This window comes from Rattus norvegicus, chromosome 2 (assembly GCF_021556685.1).
Source record: "Rattus norvegicus strain SHRSP/BbbUtx chromosome 2, alternate assembly SHRSP_T2T, whole genome shotgun sequence".
Classification (NCBI taxonomy): Eukaryota; Metazoa; Chordata; class Mammalia; order Rodentia; family Muridae; genus Rattus; species Rattus norvegicus.
In genome coordinates, this window is record NC_141535.1 from 237,563,548 (window position 1) to 237,591,518 (window position 27,971).

A 27,971-nucleotide genomic window follows, 5' to 3' on the forward strand; every position below is an offset into this window, starting at 1 on the left:
TCATCCTTGGCTGAGACTTCCTCTGCATTTTCAACATCTCGGTCATGGGTTGGGTGGGACCTCCGGGGACCACTGCTCAACTCTTCTTAGTGATTATATCCTTGGAGACCTTGTCACTGTGACGGTTCTCAGCAGATGTTGGCTGGGGACCACTTCTGATCACCCTCAGGATCAGGCGATTGTGGTTACAAACACACAGCCTGCAAAAGAAAAAGGAAGGGCCTCCAGTCCTTACGCTTTTCTCCTCTTTTCCTTGGGCCTCTGGTGAAGGAGTTCTCTCCATACCGTCAGGACAGAGTCAGTTCATCCCAATGTCTCTACTCCCTAAGGGCGACTTTAGCATCCACCCGGAGAATTACAATGCATGCAGACCATTTCCTGCAGCCCGCACCAACAACTGCTAGAAGATCAGCCCCACTTGGGATGTGAGGTTGGGTTCCAGAATGTAGGAGAAGCTATGACTCAGGTGTCAAAAAGCTATGGCCCAAGGCATTTCAGTGATGTCACCAGATAAACAGTCTTAAGGAAATTTATTATGAAATAAGACAAAAAAGGCAAGATACCTTACAAAGCACATTAGTGATTTAATGGCGTACTATCAGCCAAACAACATGTATCCACCACCCAAGACAGGACAAAGTGGCCAGCCCCGGCTGCTCATGGTGCTTTGGCTTGAGGTGGGCACGAGTCTCTGCCTTCCGTGTGGCTATTATTCTAACACTAAGCTGCTTCATTAGAAGTCTGTGGGACAAATTCAACGCTGGCTCCCTCTCTTCCTGACATGACTGGTCTTTGACCGTTCCCTTGTCATCTAGACTGAGAGGACTCTGTACATGTCGTGTCCTGGGCTTCAGCCAGCATCGCCTTCCCCCATTTGTTTGGTTGGCTTTTGAGAACAAGAACCCCAGCTTATTCTAATGTGAGACCTCACTTCAGAACCTGGGCACTCAGTTGACAGGGTCCCAGGCTGGACACTCTATCCCTGGACTCACACATACAAAACACACTGCTGCCCAGGTGAGCCGGGAACTCGAGGCATGGCCCAGGTTTCCTTCAAATCTGCACCAGTTCTGCTTTAGACCCCACAGCACTGGGGTTAGAGGTGTGGGCCACCATTCCCCAGCTCGGGCTTGTTTTATAAAGATAGAAATTCTTCACTTGTTCCTGCTGAGAGCTGCTACTCAAGCAGCAAGAGTATTGTGCTGGTTTGTGTCAACTTGACACAGTGTAAGTCACCTCAGTTGGGAAAATGCATCCATAAAACCCAGATGTAAGGCATTTTCTTAATTAGTGATTGATATCGGAGACCCAGCCCATTGTGGGTGGTGCCCTCCCTGGGCTGGTGGTCCTGGGCTCCACAGGAAAGCAGGCTGAGTGAGCCACTCTGAGCCAGCAGGCAAGCAGCAGTCCTTCATAGCCTCTGCATCAGCTCCTGCCTCCAGGTTCCTTCCCTGTTTGAGTTCCTGTTTTGGTTTTTTGTATCCTCTGAGGATGGACTGCAATGTGGAATAAAAGCTAATAAACCCTTTCCTCCTCAACTTGCTTTTGGTCACGGTGTTTTATCACAGCCATAGAAACCTTAACTAGACAACTACACGGGTCAAAAGTCTTTTCTTCCATTGTAAGATGTTAGTGTCCAAGGGGACAGTGGATAATAGGATATATGGGATAGAATTAGGCAGCATTAGGTCTGTGCCACATTTCCTGCAGTCCACTCTCAGAGCAACAACCGTCAGCAGCAGTAATGATTACTGAAATAGCGAGGCAGGGTTCGCATGGGCTGTGTATCATTTCTACTCTCTGCTTTCATCCGTAGCGGTTCTATGCCCAAAGGGAGCAGTATCTTCAACGTTCACAACCAGCTACTGAGACGGCGTCTTGACTCATTCCGGCTGTTTGATCCATGGTCTCAGAGTCAGTGCCTGCAAATGGCTCGGGGGAGTGATACGACCCATTCCTTGTGTGTCAACAGCAGCTTGTGTCTTTTAATGTGAAAGTCATTTCGCTGGGTATGAATTCTTACATTTTCTCTCTTGGAGTATCTTAACGATGTCGTTTACACTTGTTACACTTGTCCGGAGGACGGAAGGCAGCATCCTTTCCCGTCCCTCATAATCCACATCGGGATGCTTGGCTTGTGTTTATCTGCTCTGCCACTTTTCCTGGTCCAGACTTCTTATTCTTTACTCTCCACTGAGTTTTTATTTGCTCATTTCATTTCTGTCTTCTACTACTTCTCACTTGATCTGTTATGACTTGCATGATTTCATTACTGTCCAGATGTTCTCCACCATCCCAGTGTCCAGATGTTCTCCACCATCCCAGTGTCCAGATGTTCTCTACCGTCTCAGTGTCCAGATGCTGTCCTCAGGTTAAGCTTCAGAGAGCAACACCTAGACTAGATTATTTTTGCTGCTTCGTAGAACTTTTCTGCCAAATTTAGCTCCTTTAAAGACCCCTTATAATAAGCAAGAGAATAAAAGCAAACACGTGTGTATTTTATTAGATATATCATGCCATAACTTTAATGGCAACATGCACCGGGCAGAAGCAGGTAGATCTCTGTGAGTCTGAGGACAGCCTGGTCTACACAGTGAGTTTCCTCTCAGCCAGGGCTACATAGAAAGAGCCTGTCTCAAGCAAACAAATAAGCAGACAACAATATTTATTCAGTCAAGACACCTTGAATCAGAATTCTCCATGCTCTTTTGTGTTCATGGGGGACTCACAATCAAGGAGAGCTGATTTCTTGTGGGCCTGTGTACTGGAGGCTTTCCACGGAGATCTCTGGCCTAGCCAGGTGCGAGGGTTCAGGCGAAGGGGAGAGAACTCAAGCAGGGAGAGGGAATGGCCTCTGCTGCTGCTGCCATAGCTGCCCTGCCACCTCTCCCTCTGTCCCCAAGACGTGCTGCTCCAAGTGCTGCTCCACGTGCTGCTCGCATTGGTTGTGCTGCTGCTGCAGTGAGCCAGCCAGTCTGGGCCAGCAGGAGACTGACTAGTCAGCTAGGGGTGAGGGGGAGCTTCTGGCGGTGTTTTCAGGAGAGCAGATCTCTTCCCCAAGCGGTGGTGTTACAGCTTTTGTGACAGAAGCTGTCAGATGACAGAGTAATTCTCACACACACCTTTATTCCTTCTGGATAGGATTTTTACATACAGTTTTGGGGCAGGTCAGGGTCTGACAGTAGGCACTTCCTATTGGCTTGGTCTGAGAGCTTGGGGACACCTCATCTACCTGTGGGAGGGCTTGGGATGCTGCTCCTCCCTGACTGATGGCCATAAACCTCTCTACGGGGTGGGGGGTGCTGTGTGTGTGGGGGGGGGGTGGCTGTAGCTGTGTGACAGGGGCCTGGTGCCCAGGAACAGGTGAAGCACCTACCATCTTGTCAGTGTCTCCTTTCTGGCCTTAGCTCGACCACAGTCCCACATCTTCTTTTAAACATTTCCCCATCTACTTGTCTTCTGGAAGAGACCCAGTCCTGTAACTGGTTGAGTTTCTCCCTTACACCTGCCACTAGAAATACTGAAGCCAAATTCATGGCCTACCACCAGCAAATACATGTGTTTTTATGCAGTAATCTCTCCTTTGAGTCTGTTCTCCTACTGTAAGTTTTCCTATCTTTTTCACACTGTGTCTACTTTTGTAGGAGAGTGAAAGTAATCAGCACGTGACCGACTGTACCCTGGGTAGAGCATCCAGACTGCGTGTTAAAGACAACAACCCCAGGGCCGCGTGAGTTCTCCGGGTCTGAAAGCCATATTTAAACTCATAATTCTGAGAGTGGAAAGGGGATGTGTGATGCCACATTCCACACTTAGAGTGTGAGACTTGTGCTAGAACACTGAACTCTGCCATGAGTCAAAGCGGGCCCCCATGCCCTGGGCTTGTAATAATTTAAAACTGTTGCCTTCAGAATGGAGGGGGCATTTGGTCAGGGGGGACGGGGAGTGAAGTTTCGATAAATATTTTGACTGTGCTGAGTCCAGATATCTCTGATAACTTTCTTTACAGCTCAGAGTAATAGGATTATTATTAAGATGTAATTATAAATTCATTTTTAATTTTGAGGCAGGGTCTTGTGTAGCCCTGAGTGTCTTAACCTCTACCTGGCTGAGGCTTTGCCTTGAACTCCTGACCTACCTGTTCCTGCCTCTCCAGTGTGGAAATCAAGCCTGGCTTTTGTTTTCACTCTTGCAGAGAAAGGTAAATAACCAGAGGAATTTGGCAATAGTATAAAATACAGATCTATATTAAATTTGCCCCTGTCAATCTGCTTACGAAAATGAGCAAACAATCCCTGTGACCATAATTAGGGGTCAACTTAGCCTGTTCAGATGAGAATGACACGAAAAGCCGTGCATTTTGGGTAAGTACAATTCTCTAACAGGGAGAAAGCTCTTCTAATCTAAGTAGGAGCCTAAATAAAACAAGAAGTCCAGGCACTGTAAGCGCCAGGGAGTTCTCTAGGCTGCTAACCCCAGGATAGAAGTTACCTCACGAACCACCTCCTCCCCAACCCCCTTCCTTCTGGGGCTCGGTGTGTATTTTGCCAGCCTCCACATCTGCACTTAGTAACGGTAAAGAAAGAGTTAGTTGCTTCACAAATGTGGAGAGCTGAGGGTCACAGAGGGAGGGCCTGAGGAGGAAGTGGTCCTGGGCCCTGATTCTCTCCACAGGAAGTCTGGTGCACAAGAGAAAGAACACGCCTGGTGCTTAATCAGCAGAGCTGGAAAGTCAGGTGTGGCGCACATACCTGTAATCTCTGTACACCAGAGACTGAGACAGAAGGATTGCCATGATGAGTTCAAGGCTAGCTTGGGTAACATCGTGGGCCCTAGGCCAGGCTGAGCTACAAAGTCAGATCCTGTGTCAAAATTAATTAATTAATTAATTAATTAATTAATTACTCTTTCCGTCTCCGGCCACCACCTGGAGAGTAGCCGCCACCATGTCAAAGCATGGGTGATGGAAGGTTGTTCGGAACTGCTCGTTTCTTTTTTTAAAAAGTTTATTTATTTATTTATTATATACAAGTACACTGTAGCTATCTTCAGACACACCAGAAGAGGGCACTGGATCCCATTACAGATGATTGTGAGCCACCATGTGGTCGCTGGGATTTGAACTCAGGAAAAGCAGTCAGTATTCTTGACCACTGAGCCACCTCTCCAGCCCCCAGTTTCTTGATCACGAGGAATAAGCAGAAAAACAGCACGGAGTTCACTAATCTGAAGGCCCGAAACTCCTTCCGCTACCATGGGCTAATCCACCGCGGCTGATGGCAAAGGGGTCATGGAGGCTATGAAACGCAGATCCGGTCAGCGAAAACCTGCCGCTTCTTACGTGAGCACCACCACCACCAACGAGAATAAGGCTCGGGCTGCCCTCAGCAGCAGCAGGCACGTGATCTGAAAGAAGAAGCATGGCGGCCATCCGCAGAGCCAGGGCCATTCTCCAAAGCTAGAGCCTGTGGTTGTGAAGAGGAACCCGCCCCACCAAGAGCTCCTGAGCCCCACACCCCAGAAGCAATAGAGTCCACTGACTTGTTAAAAAAAAAAAAAAAGTAATTAATTACAAAAAAAAAAAACCCCCAAAAAAAAACCCCCCCAAAAAAAGGAAAGAGAGAATGAAGAGTCAGAAACGTCTGAGGGGAAGGAGCTGAGCGATGCTGTTGAACAACAGGGAAAGGCTGATGTCACTACGCTCCCAGTTACTGGCCTCCTTTGACCTAGTGTCTGTAGTAATTTCTTCTTCCTCAGATCCCTCCTCTGGCCTCTCTGGCAGCTGGGGCCAGGCACGCGGCCTTGAGTCAGTCTCATATTAGCAACCTTAGCTGAGGTGAGGAAAATACGAGACGGTACAGGGAAGAATGGCCCATTGTCCAGAGGTTTGGGGCCGTCACCACAGCGTAGCCTGAGTCTGGTGTCTTGTCTCTTCCCGACGTGTATGAGATGCAGTGTCTCACTGTCCTGGTGCCTCTAGTGCGGTACCACTACACCTGACTCCGGAGAGCACGCCTCTGACACGGAGCCTCTGGTGTTCTTAGCATCCTTTGCTAAACATTCTCCTAAACTGATCAGACTGTGGTCTGTTTTAAGAGGAACCCTGCTTTCCGCAAGTAAGTATTCTCGGATCTTTTGTGCGTCTCCGAAGCTTGTTTTGAAGCTAGGTAAGTAACAGATTCCTCTTCTTGAGGTTACAAACGTAATTTATTTCTTTGAAAGTTTCCAATTTTGCTTCCTTCTGGAAGGAGAAACAAGTTCTTGCTCTTAAGATAGTTGGCTTCTAAAAATACCAAGGAAGATGGGAATAAAATGAGGTAAGAACATGAAACATGAGACTTGGTTAAATTAAGCCAAGGCTACCCATTAATTACCTTTTGTAGCATTGCTTGATGGCTTTCCTTAGATTCTATGTAGGTCTAATTCCATGAATGCAAACTTTTCTTCTGATATGCTCAAAGTCACAAGTCAAAAAAGTAAAATTAAGTAACTTTAAGTAAGCAACAGAACAGCCACCAGTTTTGGGTCAGGCTCATGAGGTCCACTCCAAGCACCCCTGACTAAGCTTTAGAATTGATTAGGAGGACAGACACTGAGGTATATACACCTGTGATGGTTTGTATATGCTCAGCCCAAGGAGTGGCACTATTAGGAGGTGTGGACTTGTTGGAGTAGGTTTGTCACTGTGGGCGTGGGCTTCAAGACCCTCACCCCAGCTGCCTGGAAGCCAGTCTTCCACTAGCAGCCTTCAGATGAAGTTGTTTAAACTCTCAGCTCCTCCTGCACCATGCCTGCCTGGATGCTGCCATGTTCCCACCATGATGATAATGGACTGAACCTCTGAACCTGTAAACCAATCCCAATTAAATTTTACCTTATAAGAGTTGCCTTGGTCATGATGTCTGCTCACCATGTGTCAGCAGTAAAACTCTAAGACAACACCTAAACAAAGATTTGCCATCAATAAACAGTGACGGCAGTCATGAGTTGCACAAAACATCATTTTCCAGGAGATATTTGACATAAAGAAGACTGAAGAGGGTCAGTCTTATTCACAGGGCCCAGCCAAGCCTAAGTTGGTCGAGTAGCCTGGACCGCCCAGTCAAATGGGTCTACACCCTCTCTTAAAATCTCCCAGCACGGACAATTGTGTGAGAGGTCAATGCAGTTCCACTGCTCATGTATTCACAGAGAGAAAGGAATTCCCCCCCCCCCCAAAAAAGAGGGACAGATACACTGAACTCCCTTCTGACCCTTTCCCTCCTCTTCCCCAAGGCAAAGTGGAACGCAGGAGAGGTGACCACAGTGTGGCACCCAGTGTTGGAGAGAGCTAAGGATGCCAGCCCCTCTTGCATCCAAGCATCGAGGGTCCAGGGATAGTACCCGCCATTTCTCCCCCACAGTCTCAGTTCACTACTTGCAGTCTCAAGCTGTGTGTGTGTGGCAGACTCACAGCCGTCCAGCGACTTGGTGGCTAGATCTTTCACAAGAAACAGGTTTCTTCGTAAAAACCCATTTGCCACAAGTCAGAAGCTATTTCATATCTTCAGTCTTCCCCCGTGTGGTGTGTGTGTGTGTGTGTGTGTGTGTGTGTGTGTGTGTGTGTGTGAAGACATGTGCATGCCACAGTATGCATATAGAGGTTAGAAGACAAACTTTAGGTGAACCGATTCTCTCCTTCCACCATTCTCTCTGTCTCTGTCTCTGTCTCTGTCTCTGTCTGTCTCTGTCTCTCTTTCTCTCCCTCTCCCCCTCTCTGTCTCTCTTTCTCTCTGTCTCTGTCTCTGTTTCTGTCTCTCTATCTGTCTCTCTTTCTCTCCCCCCTCTCCTCTCTGTCTCTATTTCTCTGTCTCTGTCTCTTTTTCTCTCCCCCCTTTCCTCTCTGTCTCTCTGTCTCTGTCTCTCTCTCTTTCTCTCCCTCTCCCCTCTCTGTCTCTCTTTCTCTGTCTCTGTGTCTGTTTCTGTCTCTCTATCTGTCTCTCTTTCTCTCCCCCTCCTCTCTGTTTCTCTCTGTCTCTGTCTCTCTCTTTCTCTCCCTCTCCCCCTCTCTGTCTCTCTCTGTCTCTGTCTCTGTCTCTCTATCTGTCTCTCTTTCTCTCCCCCCTCTCCTCTCTGTCTCTCTCTCTGTCTCTCTCTCTTTCTCTCCCTCTCCCCTTCTCTGCCTCTCCCTCTCCCTCTCTTCTCTCTCTCTCTCTCTCTCTCTCTCTCTCTCTCTCTCTCTCTCTCTCTTTCCCCAGTTTTTGAGATATGGTTTCTCTATTTAGCCATAGCTGTCCTGGTCCTCTGGCCTCGAATTCAGAGGTGTGCCTGCTTCTCTCTCTCAAGTGTTGCAATTAAAGGCATTTACCACCATTTTTTAATCATTAAACTTTGGTTGGCTCTAATGCAGTGACAGATCTAGGGATGGGGGGGGGGGCCAATGTAACAGGCTTAGCAATGGTTAGATTGGCTAACTGAACATCTCAACTCACGTTGTTCAAACAGACTAATAAAAGAGAGACCAGGTGGTGTGCAGAATGTGAAGAAGGGAAGGGAGCCACTCCCAGATGGATGGCAAGAGAGGATGGCCAGAATTTCACATTTTTAGCCAGAGAACTTGCCTTCCCGTATCTCACCAAGCTTGAAGCAACATTTTAAAAGCACTAACTAGCAGCATAGGGGTGATCTAGGGACTGCAGGTGTTGAGGATAAACAGTGCAGGGTCATACCCATCCCCAGGTTGATATGAGCACACGGTGTGTGTCCTACCTGCTTACAAGGTTCTGCAAAGATGTTCACAGTGTCTATAACAGAATATTAGGTTGCTGGTCCTCCTTTGACCCATCGCCTTTGACTAGAAAGAAGGAAGGCACACCGCCTCTTCAATGAAACCTAGAAGCAGTAAGAGAGGACTTCCCAATTTTAATTTAAATCCAGTAGAACCATCCACGCAAAACTCCTATTTCTAATCAAAAGCGAAGAAGAAGCTGGAGGAAATGCACTTCACTCTCAGGAAGGAATAGCCAGCATGGACTTGGCATTGAACTAGTTGGGAAAATTAGAAAATAATTTAATTTGTTGTAATTAATTGTTGGATGGAGCTGTCTGCAGCAGGAGATCTGTGTTTACTGGTGTGGCTGAGCTCCCTATCACTTCCATAGAGAAGTATTTCATGACTCCTAGTTGAAGAAGACCCTTTTTCATTTACAAGCTTGCGTTGGCACAAAACCACAGCTCTCATCTTAACGGGAATAAGATTCTGAAGCCATTTTGAAGGACCATGGCCGGGTACCCCAGATGTGAGCTGCTTCGAATTCCATGGCTAACATGGATTCATGAAGTTTCATAGTTCTCCAGGACAAAGAAAGTCATAAACGGAGGCAAGTTTACAGTGCACTGGTGTGTGCATCGGAGAGGTGGGCAGTGTGAGACGGGAGAGCTTTTCTGCAGGCTCGAGCTGCTGTGGGGTAGCATTCTTACCTTCTGGGTGGGTGGAAGCTAATGGTCTGCTAAGTCGATGGATTCTAAAGGGTGTCTATCTGTCAGTCACAAGGCATTAGTCCAGACACAGTGGTGGACAAGGAATGGCTGTTCTGGGGAGACTAGAGCTAGCCCAAGAGCAGGAGATTAACACCTGGACCTGAAACATTCTAATCTCTCCCCAGTACTGAAATGCCAGTCAGTCAATCAATCCCTGCAGACACAGCTTCTTCTCTGCTTTCCTCACACGTTCTTGCACAGGTTTGCACAGACAGAGTCTTTGCCACATGGTGTGATTTGACTGAAGACTCATGTGTGAAACCAACAATGCTATGTGCTGTGTTCACAGCGCTATGATGAGGAAGGGTGCCTCTCTGCTTCTCTTTGGTTTCCAAAGTGCCCCGTTTGAACATACCTGTTTATATTTCATTTGAGAATAGCTTTGACCCATTAGCTGGTCTGTCAATAACAAAATACAGCTGTCATTGAGGAGGTGAGAAAGAAATCACCCAGCGTCTCCCATAAGGGGGCTTTCTATTTTGCCAGTGACCCAATTCAGCTGCTTTCAAGTTCTATAATTATCACCAGCTAAAGGAAGTTTAGCTAACGGTTCCGATGTCTTACATCTACTTGGAAAGAGTACACAATGCATAGGGGTGGGGAGGGTTAGTTTTTTTTCCTAACCCAAGTAAAGAAAGTGAGTTTGCTTTCTCAGACCCTGAAACAGGTGAGTCCAAGGCCTGCCGGCTCCTGACCCATTAGACTACAATTAATACTTTTTCTCCAGGTCAAAGAGATGTTTGTTTTGAAGTTTTCATTGGACTCAAAGCACAAGCCAGTGTGAGTGTGTGCAGGTTAGAAAGTATAGGGGGCGGAGTATTTGCTGCAGAATTTCTTTCTTTGTTACTCACTGGATTCGAGTAGCACTAACTCAGTGGCATTTAACCTGGCCACCAGGCACCCTGCCACCTCATTACTGTGCTCTGTTCGCACAGTTACACACTGATAAAAGGCCTTTTCATCCTGAGCTCTGCCTGCTCAATCAGAAAGCATGAATAACATTTCCTTCCCCAGTCACACACCTCCCAACTACGCATTCCATCAATGTTCCCGGCCACGGTGCTTAGCAATTTGGTGGTTTTACAAGATGCATATCCATGGTCTGATCGAGTGGAATTAGGAGGCAAACTGCTGCAAAGCCTGGAAGTTCTCAGACCCACGACCGGCATGGCGACTCCGGACATTCTGAACATGTGGATGGAAAAAACAAACAAACTTCCAAGTGTGGTTCTTAAGCTTCAGTGAATGGAACAACTTGAATCTTAAAGTACAGATATCTACCAGTTCCTGTTCTGTCGTTAAAACTGCTCTTCTCGTGGCTCTAATGAAAACGGGGCGTACAATGACTGGGGACACTAACCGGCCTCATTGGTTCTGAGCTCCCTGCTTTCGCTCATTCAAATGGAATACATTGTATAGTCCAACTGAGTGCGCCAGTTGCATATTTCCAAAGGGTTTTGGGAAAACCTCTGTGTCCTGTGGGAAGATCAGGCTGAACCCTGATCTTTTTCACTCCGTTTTTTTGTGACACTGCAGCTTGCCGGCTATGCCTTGACCTGGGGATTCCATGTAGCAGCACCACATTTCTCCATTTTGAGCACCAACACAGAAGCAGAATGAGTCTGTATCATGTTTGCGTAACAGACACTGCCCAGCACCACCCACGAAGCACAGACTGGTCCCTGACTCCTTAAAGTAAAAGTTGCCATCGATAAAGTTTTCAAAGTAGACTGGGAACACGTGAACACGTGTGCCTACTAAGACTGCATCCAAGAAGCCAGGGCCAAAACCTATTAAACTGTTACATCAATGAGGGGCATAACACCTCACCTGGACCCCATAAAGAGGACACATGATGGCTGACAGACCCCGCCGACCTGTCACCTGACCACCTAGTATGTACATTAAGGGACAGACAGCCCAGGCAAAGAGCTCCCAAGGGGCTGTGACCCAGCATAGTCTCCACTGCCACCCATCTTCCCAGATTCATCCCACCCTGTGGGTCTGTGGTCTGTACCTCTGTGTCTCAGCCTGACCCCATGGTCCTGCTACTCCGCTGTTAGCTCTACGGGCCTCTAGCTGACCTCCACTGAGCTTCTCATTATCTTACCCAGCCACCTGCAGAGGCTGTCTCTGCCTCCAGTAAGGCCCCTTTGAGCTCTTCAGTAGCCTACATATATGCAAATGGACACATGTGTAAGCCAAGCTGTGCGAAGCATGATGTGTGATCTGGACGCTAATGTCAGTGAGTAAGACTGTCATCAAAGAACTTGTATTTGCCAAGGGCCAGATAGCAAGCAAACCCAACTACATTCTAACCCGCAGCCGACCAAACTGATCTAGCTTGTGAGTTTAGTGTTTCAGGACTCCTGACACGGTGGAGAGACACGAGCGTGTCCATCCACGTTTCTGCATTCCCCCGTAGTAGGCAGACAACGTCGGCATGTTCATGTGGGCTTGCCTGGGGCTGCGTCAATGCACAACATCCACCCACCCTTTACTCTGGATGTTCTAGAACTTACACAGCTGCCTTGTCCAGTTAGGAAAACTTGAAGATTGCCAACCCACTCTCTGCTGTGCACTCTTTCCCACTGGAGCACTTGAGAGAAGACACAGCTGAGAGAGTTACAGACAGATTCCCCTACTGCTTCCTACCTCTATCTAACCTGCCACGTCCTCTATAACCACTGTCTCGGTGAAGTGTTAGGTCAGGGGACAGCGGAGAAGAAGGCAGCTCTCCCCATTCTGTGACCCCCTCCAACCCCACCTGGCCTCCTTTGACTTTCCAAGGAGCAGAAGAATATTCAGGGCTCCGTAGCTGCTGCGATGGAGGTAGGTGTCTCTGGATTGGACGAGAAGGCAGGGTTGGGGAAATGGTGGATAATGAATGAGTAGCTACTTGAGGAAAGGAAGCCGGTGGCATCTGTTTGCGATTAGGATGATCTGGGGAGCAATTAAGTCTCGCTGGGATGTTTGAGGTTCAACAGAGGCAGAAACCAGAATCTTGTCTTCAGAAGGATTCCCAGGAGTGGAGGTGCAGAGAAGCAGTGATCTAGAATCATCTAGAAGGGTCTCGTGGATGTGACCCTGGTGAGAGTAGCTGAGACGGAAGGGGCCTCTGGTTGGCCTAGGTTTTTATTAGACAACCCAGCAACAGGGAAAAGAGAGAAGAGCGAGGTGGTGAGGCCCAGTGTTTGTCAACAGATGGTCGCCACCTCTGCCGCCGATGCTTGGGTCAACGCGGAAACCAGAGCTCTCATCTTAGAGGGAATAGGAGGTAGTTCATTCTGGAGCCTTTTGGGGTGACCCTGGCATGGAGGAAGTTTCAGGGAGTTTTATAGTTTTTACAGAACAAAGGAAGTAACAAACCTTGGCAAGTTTAAAATGCATGGGTGAGCAGGGCCCAGCAGAAAGGTGGCTTCAGTAAGACGGGGAAGCTTTTCTATAGGACCATGATGGTCTCTAGTGACACTCTTACTTTTGGGTTGGCGGAAGCTAGTGGCTTGCTAGTACAGATTTCAAAGGACATCTATTCAAGGACATTAGTGCTGGCACAGGGGTGGGCAGGGAACGACTACTCTGGGGCTAGAACTAGCTAGCTTAAGGTAAGGTAATTAGTCTCTGGACCTGTAACACTCCAATCTCCCTGCAGTACTGAGCTCAGTCAACCGGACCCTGCAGATAAAGCTTCATTTCAGGAGCCCACACTTACCTTCGAACCCTCAAAGTCTCTCCAACTGAGACACAGTCACAAGGAAGAGCTTGATCAGCCCCTAGAGCTGAGCTTCCCTCCCGTTCAGGAAACAGTGAGACTGAAAGAGAGAAGTAGAAAAAACAGACCTCTGTCTCTTAAACACTTTAGTTTGGGCCCTAAGCTCTAAACTCACACTGAAGGGGCTTGGGTACAGAGCTCAGGGGTCGGGAACTTGTCTATCACATGAAAGGCCCTAGTTAGACCAACAGTGCTGTGAACTCATGCAGAATTCTCACCCTGCCTAAGAAAATAACAGCAATGGTTAATTTGAGCAAGGAGGCTGTTGCTGTGCAACCCAGACTGGCTTTGACATCCCATCCCCCTGCCTTAGCATCCTCTGTGCTTCTCTATGGAACTCTTATAGTCAAGTCTTATGGTTTTAAGTCTTCAATCTGTTTCCAGTTTGGATCTGTTTTCTCTTGCTTTTTGGTATTTTTTTAAATCTTAATTAAAATGCAGTTATATCATTTTCTTCGTTGACTACCCTCCCTCTAATCCTTCCTGTGTCTCCCTCCCTCTCAAATTCATGAATTCTTTTTTTTATTATGTGACATATCCACATATTTATCTCTATGCATATAGACACAAATGTAACGATGTCGTGGCTAGCCATTTGGTATTTATTAGATAACAAGTTAGGGAACTCATGCCTTGGAAAGGTGTTGTTGGTTGCTTGTAGTTCTTTGTCTGGCACAGGGAAGCTACAGCTATTATCTCAATAAAATAGCTGTCCCTTGGATTTTTTTTTTTAGATAATTGCTTATTCGAGCCAACATCTAAATAAGGTGCATGCATTGTATTTGCTTGATACGTTTGTTGTGTCTCTTTTTCTTCTTCTGTAAGTTTCTTCCCCTCCTTATTTTTCTTTCCTCGTATTGTATTTACTGGAAGAACCAGATCGCGCGCCCTGCAGGCTTCTGTACACTCTGGCCCTTTGATCCCTTAACCAGCACCTCTGTCTGCTACTGACTCCGGACTTCCTGTTAAGTTAGTCTCGCCTTCTAATCTTCCTCCACCCTTTCAGTTGTGTACAGCCTATGATATTCCTGAGCCCTGTCTGAAAACACAACGAACGGGTAAGAAAGATTTGCTGGGAGGGAGGGAGGGGAAGTTGTCTTGATTTTCAGTGACTTCGAACTCTGACCTGTGAGAACCAAGACTCACAGGCTTCACTGAATGAGTGGCTTTCCCTTCTGTTCTAACGTCTAACCAGTGCTTATTCACAGATGGCTCCCCATTTCCTCAGATCTTCCTCGGAACTCCAGCAAACACAAACACACACAAAGCATTCCTACATCCCTGCTACCCTACCATAGTGTGTCTATTGTCCTTTTGTTTAGCAGACAATGCCTGGTGGCCCTGGGATAGCCGATCCATTCTTATTCACTGCCGGACTGAGGTTTTCCTCAGAGAACAACTTCCATCTCATTAGACATATTGAATGGCTGACTTATTTCCAGACAGACTTCCACAGAAAAGCCAGACAAGGTCTTTCCCCTGGGAGGCTACTATGCTACTATGGGGCAGCATTTGATATACTCACAGTTGGGAACTTGTTCTGAAGGCAAAGCCCATGGGAGAGAGGGTGCCGGGCCATATTCAGGGTGTTGCCATTTGAAAATCAGATAAGCTATGGTGGGCTGGCGTTACCGTAAGTCCCTGTGTGTGTGACTGCTGGAGCACGGGGCTATCATTTTAGCTTAGCCTTTGGATGATAGCAGCATTGGTTAATGTTCTCTTTCCTGACCTTAACACCTTGACATCCCTAATACCCTCTCCATACCCTGTTATGAAAGGAATAATATATATGAATATATATGTGTGTGCTAGTTAGCCAACTACATTCTTAGACTGGCTTTGCTATAAATACTTCTCAGTTGCATACATGCTCAGATCTATCCTATCATTTTGAAGAGTACAGTTATATTTATTGCACTGAGTTTCAGTTTATAACAAATGAATTTTGCAAGCAGACTAGGGCATGGGGAAAGGGAAACTCTGAATTACATTACTGGAGGAAGTGCATTATGAGTTGGAATGTTAGTTTGTGAAGGGAACATTGACAGGCTCAGAAGCAGAAACTGACGAACATGATGAGATGCGTTTCCCTGACAGGGCATTCATTCCTCAGGCAGAACCCTGGGAAGGATGGGATTCCTATTCAGCAGACAACACCAGGCTCCAGTGCCTTTGGGTTGGAGGGGAATGGAAAGTAGGTGAGGCTGGAGGAGAGGCATGGTCTTGGCAGCTTGCAAAATGAATTTCTCATTTAACTGCATGTGTGGCGCTGTGTTATGATCACTCCTAACAGAAACAAGTGAGGTAAAGAGAGATTAGGAATCTTGCTCCAGATAGAGCAGCCAGTATGTAGTGTAATAGGATTTGAGATGAGGTGGATGCCATCTGCACGTGTGTCTCACCCACCCACTCCACCCACCACTCTCTACTTCATATGCCTATCCCACAGGGCACAGGCCCCATTGTGTGTGTCTGCTGAGCTCTGAGCAACCTTCTCTGGAGACTTAAGGGCATGGCATGGCTGTATGACTGTATTGCACGGTAGCTCTCCAGTCTACAGGGCATCCTTGAACAAATTGCTTCTCCTCCCAGGCTGGGCTCAATTCTTAAGGTTCCTTGTACTTATTTTTTTTATTGGATATTTTTTATTTACATTTCCAATGTTATTTCCTTTCCCGGTTTCCAGTTCATAAGTCCCCCTATCACATCCCCCACCCCCTTCTTCTATGAGGGTGTTCCCTCCTCTACCACCCCCTTCCCACCATGACATTCCCCTACACTGGGGGGTCCAGCATTGGCAGGACCAAGGGCTTCTTCTCCCATTGGTGCCCAACAAGGCCATCCTCTGCTACATAGGCATCTGGAGCCATGTGTACTCTTTGGGTGGTAGTTTAGTCCCTGGGAGCTCTGGTTGGTTGGTATTGTTGTTCTTGTGGGGTTGCAAGCCCCTTCAGTTCCTTCAAACCTTTCTCTAACACCTCTAGTGGAGACCCCATTCTCAGTTCAATGGTTTGCTGCCAGCATTTGCCTCTGGCTGAGCCTCTCAGGAGACAGCTATATCAGGCTCCTATCAGTGTGCACTTCCTGACTTCATCAATATGGTCTAGGTTTGGTAGCTGTATATATATGGGCTGGATCCCCATATGGGGCAGGCTCAGAATTGTCATTCCTTCAGTCTCTGCTCCAAACGTTGTCTCAGTATCTCCTCCTATGAATATTTTTATCCCCTCTTCTAAGAAGGACTGAAGCATCTGCACTTTGGTCATCATTCTTGAGCTTCATGTGGTCTGTGGATTGTATCTTGGGTATTTCAAGCTTTTGGGCTAATATCCACTTATCAGTGACTGCATATGATGTGTGTGTGTGTGTGGTTGGGTGACCTCACTCAGGATGACATTTTCTAGTTCCATCCATTTGCCTGTGAATTTCATGAAGTCATTGTTTTTGATAGCTGAGTAGTTCTCCATTGTGTAGATGTTCCACATTTTCTGTATCCATTCCTCTGTTGAAGGGCATCTGGATTCTTTCCAGCTTCTGGCTATTATAAAGAAGGCTGCTATGAACATAGTGAAGCATGTGTCTCTGTTATATGTTGGAGCATCATGTTGGTGTATGCCAAGGAGTGGTATAGCTGGGTCCCCAGATAATATTCTATCCAATTTTTTTAGGAATCTCCAGACTGACTTTCAGAGTGATTGTACTAGCTTGCAATCCCACCAAACCAGAGGAGTGTTCCTCTTTCTCCACATCCTCACCAGCATCTGTTGTCACCTGAGTTTTGATCTTAGCCATTCTGACTGGTGGGAGGTGGAATCTCGGAGTTGTTTTGATTTGCATTTCCCTGATGACTAAGAATGTTGAGCATTTTAGGTACTTCTCAGGCAGTCAATATTCCTCAGCTGAGAATTCTTTGTTGAGCTCTGTACCCCATTTTTAATAGGGTTATTTGTCTCCCTGCGGTCTAACTTCTTGAGTTCTTTGTATATTTTGGATATTAGCCCTCTATCAGATGTAGGATTGGTAAAGATCTTTTCCCAATCTGTTAGCTGCTGTTTTGTCCTAACAACAGTGTCCATTGCCTTACAGAAGCTTTGCACATTAATGAGGTCTCATTTGTATATTGTTAACCTTAGAGCATAAGCCATTGGTGTTCTGTTCAGGAAATTTTCCCCAGTGCCCATGTGTTCCAGGTACTTCCCCACTTTCTTCTATTAGTTTGAGTATATCTGGTTTGATGTGGAAGTCCTTGATCCACTTGGACTTAAGCTTTGTACAGGGTGATAAGCATGGATCAATCTGCATTCTTCTACATGATGGCCCCTATTGAACCAGCACCATTTGTTGAAAATGCTATCTTTTTTTCCACTGGATGGTTTTAGTTTCTTTTTCAAAGACCAAGTGACCATAGGTATGTGGGTTCATTTCTGGGTCTTCAATTCTATTCCACTGATCTACCTGCCTGTCTCTGTACCAATACCATACAGCTTTTTTTCACTATTGCTCTGTAATATTGCTCTAGGTCAGGGATGGTGATTCCCCCAGAAGTTCTTTTATTGTTGAGGATAGTTATCAATATCCTGTTTTTTGTTTTTTGGTTTTTTTTTTTGTTGTTGTTGTTTTTGTGTTTTGTTTTGTTTTGTTTTGCTATTCCAGATAAATTTGCAAATTGCTCTTTGAAGAATTGAGTTGGAAGTTTGATGGGGATTGCATTGAATCTGTAGATTGCTTTTGGCAAAATGGCCATTTTTACTATATTAATGACAATCCATGAGCATGGGAGGTCTTTCCATCTTCTGAGATCTTCCATTTCTTTCTTCAGAGACTTGAAGTTCATGTTATACAGATCTTTCACAGAAGTATTTTATGTTATTTGGGACTATTGTGAAAGGTGTCATTTCCCTAATATCTTTCTCAGCCTGTTTATCCTTTCAGTAGAGGAAGGCTATATATTTGTTTGAGTTAACTTTATATCCAGCCACTTTGCTGAAGTTGTTTATCGTAGGAATTCTCTGGTGGAATTTTTGGGGTCACTTAAATATACCATCTTATCATCTGCAAATAGTGATAGCTTGACTTTTTCCTTTCCGATTTGTATTCCTTTGACCTCCTTTTGTTGTCTCATTGCTCTGGCTAGAACTTTGAGTACTATATTGAATATGTAGGGAGAGTGGGCAGCCCTGTCTAGTTCCTTATTTTAGTAGTACTGCTTCAAGTTTCTCTCCATTTAGATTGATGTTGGCTACTGGTTTGCTATATACTGCTTTTACTAAGTTTAGGCATGGGCCTTGAATTACTGATCTTTCCAAGACTTTTACCATGAAGGGGTGTTAAATTTTGTCAAATGCTTTCTCAGCATCTAATGAGATGAGCATGTGGTTTTTTTATATATTGGATTATGTTGACGGATTTCTGTATATTGAACCATCCCTGCATCCCTGGGATACAGCCTACTTGATCATGATGGATGATCATTTTGATGTGTTCTTGGATTTGGTTTTCAAGAATTTTGCATTGATATTCATAAGAAAAATTGGTCTGAAGTTCTTTTTCCTTGTTGGGTTTTTGTGTGGTTTAGGTATAAGTGTAATTGTGGCTTCATAGAAGGAATTGGGTAGTCTTCCTTCTGTTTCTATTTTGTGGAATAGTTTGGATACCTTTGGTATTAGGTCTTCTATGAAAGTCTGATAGAATTATGAACTAAACCCATCTGGTTCTGGGCTTTTTTTTTTTTTTTTTGGTTGGGAGATGTTGTTGTAAAAATATAAGAAATTTTAAAAAAGTATTGTTTTCTTTTACCTTGCTAGGTCCAGCACCTCAGTGCCCCAAGATGTCTGCTAGATATCTTGGCGGAAACACATCTCAACTCCTTGGCGATGGCCCAGTGTCTCCTGCCGCCACACACTTTCCTACACTCAAACTGTCACATAAAAGAACACACAACACAATAATCTTTGACCCAAATGATAAGATATAATTACCCACCTAAACATACAAAGCCCAGTACCATCCATCCCTTAAGAACATTAATAACAACCTGTAAACACACAGAGCGGAATCTTAACATCACCTACCATATTATCCTTCCACGGCTTCTCTCCCTCTCCCTCCTGTCTCCCCTCCTTTCTCCCCTCCTTTCCGTTCCAGTCTCCTCCTCTTCCTTCAAACTTCTCTCCCACCCATCTTCCTTCTCCTCCAATGACAGGCCTCCTTCTATCCTGTACCTGCCCCTCACCTGTAAGTTGCAAATTCAATGGGAAGAAGGTTCTGGTGAAGTCACCTGAGTCCTGAGTAAGTGATTAGGCAGCTGTCCTTAGGGCAGTGGAATTAGCATCAAAATATAGATAACTCCAGGGCAAACCACAACAGGGAGACTTTTAATTACTGCTTCTATTTCTTTAGGAGTTATGGGACTGTTTAGATGACTTATCTAATCCTGATTTAACTTTGGTTCCTTCTATCTCTCTAGAAAATTGTTTCATCCAGATATTCCAGTTTTGTTGAATATAGGCTTTTGAACTAGGATTTGATGATTTTTTTAATTTCCTCAGATTCTGTTGTTATCTCTCCCTTTTCATTTCTGATTTTGTTAATTTGGATACACTCTCTGTGCCTTCTGGTTAGACTGGCTAAGGGTTTGTCTATTTTGTTGATTTTCTCAAAGAACAAACTCCTAGTTTTGTTGACTCTTTGAATAGTTCCTTTTGTTTCTACTTGGTTGATTTCAGCCCTGAGTTTGATTATTTCCTGCTATCTACTCCTCTTGGCTATATTTGCTTCTTTTTGTTCTAGAGCTTTTAGGTGTGCTGTCAAGCTGCTAATGTATGCTCTCTCCAGTTTCTTTGTGGAGGCACTCAGAGCTATGAGTTTTCCTCTTAGCACTGCATCCATTGTGTCCCATAAGTTTGGGTATGCTGTGCCTTAAATTTCATTATATTCTAAAAAGTCTTTAATTTCATTCTATATTTCTTCCTTCAAATTGTCATGGAGTAGAGCTTTGTTCAACTTCCATATATATGTGGACTTTCTGTCACTTTTGTTGTCACTTAGAGTCACTTAGTCAGTGGCGATCTGATAGGATACATGGAATTATTTCAATTTTCTGTTGAGGCCTGTTTTGTGACCAATTATAAGGTCAGTTTTGAAGAAAGTACATGAGGTGCTGAGAAGAAGGTATATTCTTTTGTTTTAGGATGAAATGTTCTATAAATATCTGCTAAATCCATTTGGTTCATAACTTCTGTTAGTTTCTCTATGTCTCTGTTTAATTTCTGTTTCCTTGATCTGTCCATTGATGAGAGTGGGGTGTTGAAATCTCCTACTATTATTGTGTGAGGTGCAATGTGTGCTTTGAGCTTTAGTAAGGTTTCTTTTACGTATGTAGGTGTCCTTGCATTTGGAGCATAGATATTTAGGATTGAGAGTTCATCTTGGTGGATTTTTCCTTTGATGAATATGAAGTGTCCTTATCTTTTTTTTTTTTTTTTTTTTTTTGCTTTTCATTGAAAGTCGATTTTACTTTATATTAGAATGGCTACTCCAGCTTGTTTCTTGGGACCATTTGCTTGGAAATTTGTTTCCAGCCTTTTACTCTGAGGAGGCGTTTGTCTTTGTCACTAAGGTGTGTTTCCTATATGCAGAAAAATGCTGGGTCCTCTTACATATCCAGTCTGTTAGTCTATGTCATTTTATTGGGGAATCGAGTCCATTGATGTTAATAGATATTGAAGAATAGTGATTGTTGTTTCCTGTTATTTTTGGTGTTAGAGGTGGAATTATGTTTGTGTGTCTCTCCTTTTTGGTTTGTTGCACGAAGATTACTTTCTCGCTTTTCCTATGGTGTAGCTTCCCTTCTTGTGTTGGAGCTTTTCATCTATTATCCTTTGTAGGTCTGCATTTGTGGGGAGATGTTGTGTAAATTTGGTCTTGTCATGGAATATCTTGGTTTCTCTATCTGTGGTAATTAGTAGCCTGGGCTGGCATTTGTGTTCTCTTAGGGTCTGTATGACATCTGTCCAGGATCTTCTAGCTTTCATAGTCTCTGGTGAGTAGTCTTGTGTAGTTCTGATAGGTCTGTCTTTATGTGCTACTTGACTTTTTCTCTTACTGCTTTTAATATTTTTTCTTTGTTTTGTGCAATTGGTGTTTTGACTGTTATGTGATGGTTGGAATTTATTTTCTGGTCAAGTCTATTTTGAGTTCTGTAGGCTTCTTGTATGATTATAGGCATCTCTTTCTTTAGGTTAGGGAATTTTTCTTCTATAATTTTGTTAAAGATATTTACTGGCCCTTTAGGTTGGGAATCTTCACTCTCTTCTATACCTATTATCCTTAGGTTTGATCTTCTCATTGTGTCCTGGATTTCCTGGATGTTTTGGGTTACGAGCTTTTTGCATTTTACATTTTCTTTAACAGTTGCATCAATGTTTTCTATGGTATCTTCTGCCCCTGAGATTCTCTCTTCTATCTCGTGTATTCTGTTGTTGGTGCTTGAATCTATCACTCATGATCTCTTTCCTAGGTTGTCTATCTCCAGGGTTGTCTCCTTTTTTGATTTCTTTATTGTTTCTATTTCCATTTTTAAAACCTAGATGGTTTTATTCAATTCCTTCACCTGTTTGGTTGTGTTTTCCTGTAATTCTTTAAGGGATTTTTATGTTTCCTCTTTAAGGGCTTCTACTTGTCCTGTGTTGTCCTGTATTTCTTTATGAAGTTATTTATGTCCTTCTTAAAGTCCTCTACCATCATCATGAGATGTGGTTTTAAATTCAAATCTTGCCTTTCCGGTGTGTTTGGATACCCAGTATTTGCTTTGGTGGGAGAACTGGGCTCTGATGATGCCAAGTAGTCTTGGTTTCTGTTGCTTAGGTTCCTGTGCTTGCCTCTTGCCATCAGGTTGTCTCTGGTGTTAGCTGGTCTTGCTGTCTCTGACAGTGGCTTGACCCTCCTATAAGCCTGTGTATCAGCACTCCTGTAGACCTGTTTTCTTACTGTCAGATCTGGGAACAGAGATCTGTGGGACTTGGTCAGCTCCAGGCACAGGCAGAAACCAGGAGGGTCCTGTCCCAGACTGCTCTTAGGTTTGGGCGTCCTGAGGCTTCCAGGCAGGTTGCTTGGAGCAGAAGAGTTGGTCCCACCTTTGCTTTCAGATGTGTCAGTGCTCCTTGGTGACTAACTGGCTTTCAGCTCTGGGTGCAATACTCTAACTCTTTTAGAAAAGGTAACCTCAGAACACAGACTAAACCAATAGTTACCACAGTTTGGGCACTGTACAGCTGAACGCTATGCCGCGTGTCTTATGTTTCACTGCTGGCTCTGTATTGCCCTGGGATATTAGCTTTATTCCCACAGATTTCCTGTAGGCCAGGCTGTCCATCCCTGTCTCCTAAATTGCAGCAATAGCTTCCTACCTGGCCTTCTTACTCCCAATTTACCAGTGCCACCTCCATTGTCCATACAACCTTTGGAGTGGCCTTGTTAAACATTACATCAAATCAAGTCCTGCCCTGGAGGGTCCCCTCCCACCTAACTGACAGACTGACTTCCTCCACTGTTTCTTTTTTCTTTGACATTCTGCTTGCACAAAGTATTAATGTTATAAAAAACATCTAGAACCTGTGTATGTGGCAGAAGTGACCGTTTTCAGATTGGACTAAGAAACCTAGGAAGGGAGAGCACCCTGTGTTCTGTGTATGGTGGTGAGAGATGAGACCAATGACATCACAGGGGTTCTTACAAGAAAAGGAAGAGGGCAGGTCACAGGCACTGGAACACAGGACCCTGGCAGTTTGAAGACGGAAGCTAAGGAGCCCAGGAATCCTCTGGAAGCTGGAAAAGCAAGGGAACTATGGAGAGAGGGCAACCTTGGCCCTGCATGTTACTTTGAATTCTGTCCAGTGAATCTATTCAGGACTTCTGCCTGAACCACAGGCTGCCACTGTGAGTTACAGTATGCCACTGTGACTCTGACCACTTGTTCCTGACCCATTTGATGTGAATCCCCTCTCACGGACCTTCCATGAATCAGACGTACCAATCTCACTCTTGCTGGTTCAAGACTTTTGGGTTTACTGTTCTCCTTGCTGGAGTGACCCGCCCATAGATGTGACTGCTGCCTCTGAAGACTGTCATCCGCCTGCCACTCATGGTCACATACATTGCCAGCTTTGGAGAGGATCAGATCAGAAGGAGCAAAGTGCTCAGCTAGACTGAAGTGGGGCTTCTCCTAAACGCTTGTAAGATGGACCTCTTATTAAACGCTTCTCCCTCTGTAGACCATTGCCCTTGGAACCTTGTCAGATTTGGAAACTAAGGACAACAGTCAGAGAAGTGTCCTACTCATTCCTTTTCATTTCAGCATTTCGTCGGTTGCCACAGAAGATGTCCAAGAATGGAAGCGAAGATCTTTGCTGACCACAGCACCTGTACCATGTTCACGGAGTTTAGAGCTTCTTTTCTGTTTGAACAGCAAGCTCGGTACTTACATCGTATTATCGCCATGGAAAAACACAAACATCCATTCAGCTTCTTCCCAGGAGGCCAACTGAGAAGCAAGTCCCACAATTCCTTGCAAAGATGGCGCTTTCCTCATCCTGTGGGCGTGGCCGCAGGGTTGATCCCCCACACACACAGAGGGCAACGTGAGTCTCCTGAAACGTGTCTAATGGCACTGGTGTGGGCACGTGGAACCCAGGCTTGATGGAGTTAACGATCATCTCAGACCATTGAGCCGCAATGAGAGAGATGCGTTGGCTGTGAGGAGGAGGAGCCGTGGGTCTGAGGAGCAGGGCAAGAGGCTGCAAAAGCTTCTTACAGCCCGCACCTTGGTGACCACTCTAAGTGGGAGACGCAGAGCTGCCTCCAACAATCGGGCTCATGTCAGGGAACGAGTGCTGCCTCTTTCGAAGTCCTCCTCCCATAGCTCCACATCTGTGTCCCTTTGTGTTGTGTGACTGTGACTGAGACTCCCTGGCCAACACCGAGTCTCATAGCCACCACCTTCAAGTTTAGGGTTGGAATCAATGTATCCTAAAGCTGCTTCCAGGAAACAGTAGAGATGCTTTTTTTTTTTTTTTTAAGCCTTCACTTTTTTATTCTTTGTGCACAAAGACTAGCACAGTCGGTCTCACTGGGTAGACAGTAAACTAATCCATTCAGGTCGCTTTATCCAACTTGATGAAGCCTACGTCTTTCCCGCGCTGATGGAAGCACTAACTGCACACGCTCAGCCTGTATTTACAGATCAGACCACGGCGGTTAGAGCAGACGAGGCGAGAGCGAGAACCCTGGCCGAGCTTCCGTGGGTGACTCCAGTACTTAAGGACAACCAGGATGCTGTCCTGGTTGTGGGAATAGGAGCTGGGTAGTCCAAAGAAAACATCATCTGCCCACTCCTGTTACTCAAGGTGGACTTTCAGGCCTCAGGACTTTAAATCGGGAAGATAATTTTGAAGATTTCAGGGAGGAGAGATCCCTAGATAACCCCGCCTCACCAGCAGCCCACTCCACTCGCAGTAGGAGCCATCTGGTCTGGATTTATCTGTTGTATCCACGCTGCTTACTGTTCCAGCTTCAGGCCCTCTGCTTGTGAAGGCAGCTTAGCAGCATTTAAATAAGCTGAGTTCTAAAAACACCCTGATTATAATCAGCTCATCGTGTGTTAGAAATGCAAGCTGCACTTCCGAAGATGGCGGCCTCCCGAGACCACGGCAGAGTTTCTGGCCCCTTCTGTTTTGTTCATTTTGCTTTATTGTCCAGTATTGTTGAAAAAAAGAAGAATATATTTGATTTTCCACAATTACCCTCCTACTAAATAATAAATAAATGATATAGCAAACCTTCTTTACAGATAAACTTTGAAGGACCAATTTTTGTTCTGTAAGGCAATGCGTGTTTGGACATTTTAGATTGCGCTCGCATTCCTGTACTGGGTCTGCAGGAAAGAATGAAGATGAACTTAAAAGTTTAACATTACATTGTGTGTGTGTGTGTGTGTGTGTGTCTGTCTGTCTGTCTGTCTGTCTGTCATCTGTCTCTGTGTTTCTGTGTCTCTGTGTTTCTGTCTGTGTGTGTCTTTGTGTGTACGTCTGTATGTAACATAGGCATTGCTATGCACATGTAGAGGTCAGAGGACAGATTGTAGACAACACTTCTCCCTTTCTACCCTGTGAGACCCAGGATTTAACTCTGGTTGTCAGCCTTGGCCCCAAGCAACTTTACCCATAATAGGATCTAAAAGCTGTTGTTTTTATATTATGGAATCCTTCATGAGTTTGCACGCTATCCTTGTGCAGGGACCATACTAATCTTCTCTATGTTCCAATGTTTAATGCACGGCAGAAGCGAGCACTAAAGGTTTAGTTTTGTATGGAAATGGTAACTGATGGTGTTAATAAGATTTTTCTGATGTAAGTTGCCAACTTAAAACAAAAATTAGACTAGTTTTTACCTTTCCCTAAACGTCACATCTTACGATCTTTACTTAATATTTTATAAGATTTATGAATGAGCAGGTAAGAAACATTCAGTGTGTTGAAACAATTCTACTTGGATATGGAATAAACTGTAATCTAAACACACTTTAGTCGTATGTCCTGGGGCCTCTTTCCCTGCAGGCACTTCAGTGGCTGCCAATGGTGTTTTCCTGTATCTCCCATCCTCTTTCCTTGGGTGACAGTTTTCTCTCCCTGTGGCCTCTCCTTTACTGTCTTTTCTGGTGGGACTACCCACTGCAGCAACACCACCTCTGGCAGGGAATCTTATCGTGACCGAAGCTAGGCTTCTTGTCGCCTTGTTTCTTAGGATGCCGTAGTCCAGTTGTGAGGTAACTATGTGACCTCTAAATAGAGAAGTCCACGGAGGAAAATAAGTCTAACTGCTAAAGGGCTGTGCTACACACAAAGACAAAAGTTAAATCAAAGACTTTAGCTTTTTTTTTCTGTAAAAAGAAGCAGGAAAATATGGTGATGCCTGGAGAAAATAATATAAGCAGGAAGGTTGTTTTTTAAATGTTTGTTTGCTGATGAAAATGATTTGTCAGTGAGAGAAATATTTGAACCTAAGATTTAAGAAAGCATCTTATGGGTAGTTGTGGGAGAGGAACCTAGGGGACAGAGAAGATGGTGCTATCGTGCAGAAAGGTGAGCTGCTGCTCTCCCACCACAGAAAGAGAAGCAGAGTGTGTGGGCAGAGCCTCAGGGAGAAGATGTGTTTGGTTGTGTTGCTGCTGGTGTTTGTCTTTAAAAACATGGCCAGTGAAGTAGGAAGAGGGTGGCGAGGTTCTCAAGCAAGAGACAGGATAACCAAAGAAGACGGTTACTAGGTACACAAGGATTGATTGGCAGCACTGGGGGATGGCTTAATATCTGGGGACAGAATAACCATAGTTTTCTTCAGACATATTTAGACTCTAAAGGGCGGTAGACAAGATAAGGAGGAGGTAACTCTAAATCCGAGGATGGACTTGGGGAGTGGCTTGAATGCGAATCATCCTCATAGACTCATGTATTGGAATGTTTGTTCCAGCTGGAGGAACTGTTTGGGAAGGGTCAGGAGGTGTGGCCTTGTTGGAGGGGGTGTGTCCCTGGAGGCAGGCTTTGAGGCTTCAACAGCTCACACCATTCCTAGTTAGCTTTCTCTCAGTGTCTTTATTGTGACTCAGATGTCAGCTCTTAGCCACTGCTCCAGTGCCATGCCTGCCTGCCTGCCTGCCTGCCTGCCTGCCTGCTGCCATCCTCCCGTCCACGATGGCAGTGGACTCTAACCCTAGGCAACCATGAGTCCCCAATTAAATTCTTTTATACATTGCTTCGGTGCGCTGTCATGGAGGTAGAATAGTAGCTAAGACAGGTGAAGACAATGCAAAGGAAGCATTAGGAATGTAAGAACACATTGGAAGGAGTATTGTGTACTGGGACTAGGGCAGACAAGAGAGGAATGGGGGTCTTGGGAGATAAATGGTAAAAAGTAGGAGGGGCAACAGAACAAAGTGCTTAGCAAAGCAGAATGTTTAGATCTGGGGTATCGCATTAGTCAGGGTCCTCTGGAATCACAGGACTTATGGAAAGTCTCTCAATAATATTGAGGGAATTTACTGTGATGACTTACAGTCTGTAGTCCACCCAGCAATGTGCAGCTGTGAATGGGAAGTCCAAGAACTCAGTATTTGCTCAGTCCCACCAGGCTAGGTGTTTCGGCCGATCTTTTGTATAAGCTGGAATCCTGAAGAAGTAGGTTACAACAGATGTGCTGGCAGGTAAGGGCAAGCAAGCAAAGGATGAAACCTTCCTTTTTGACCTATGTAGGCCTCCAGTGGAAGGTGTGGCCCAGATCACAAGTGAGTATCACCGTTCCTAGACCTAAGCTTTTCTTGGAACTTGCTCTGTCCCAGGCTGGCCTTGAACTCAGTGATCTGCTTGCCCATCTCCTGGGATTAAAGGCACGCATCAGCCTACGCTTTTCACAGTTCTTATGCCTCAAGATCTGGATCAAAAGCATGTGTCACCCCATGTCAAGATCAGAAGCCCGTGTCTTCCAGTCTCGAGATCTGGGTCGCAGGTGTGCCCTCCATTTCTGGATTGTGGTTCATTCCGGATGTAGTCAGTTGACAACCAGGAAGAGCCATCGCAGGTGTGATGGGGTGGAAACTGAAAATGTGGGAGTAGAAAGTTTGAGATGAAGGTGA

The 27,971-nt window shown here is 45.3% G+C and overlaps 2 long non-coding RNA genes and 1 pseudogene across 4 annotated transcripts; 1 reads left to right on the top strand and 2 right to left on the bottom strand.

The window, feature by feature from the left end:
• Window positions 1-4,988: 4,988 nt before the first annotated feature.
• LOC147996607 (uncharacterized) lies at window positions 4,989-27,914 on the bottom strand. 3 transcript variants are annotated; one of them, XR_015677121.1, is made up of 8 exons: window positions 27,395-27,914; window positions 13,232-13,331; window positions 12,287-12,827; window positions 10,542-10,704; window positions 8,749-8,871; window positions 6,875-6,942; window positions 6,375-6,454; window positions 5,518-6,283 (listed from the first exon to the last, which is right to left on the bottom strand). It is a non-coding gene; the product is annotated as an uncharacterized LOC147996607 (long non-coding RNA). The 3 variants fall into 3 exon arrangements; XR_015677122.1 differs by lacking the exon at window positions 10,542-10,704 and having other exon boundaries at window positions 4,989-6,283; window positions 6,375-6,446; XR_015677123.1 differs by lacking the exons at window positions 10,542-10,704; window positions 12,287-12,827.
• Window positions 14,247-25,141, top strand: LOC147996608 (uncharacterized). The gene is made up of 2 exons (XR_015677124.1): window positions 14,247-14,349; window positions 23,646-25,141. It is a non-coding gene; the product is annotated as an uncharacterized LOC147996608 (long non-coding RNA).
• Rnu6-777 (RNA, U6 small nuclear 777) lies at window positions 25,537-25,635 on the bottom strand (annotated as a pseudogene).
• Window positions 27,915-27,971: the final 57 nt, after the last annotated feature.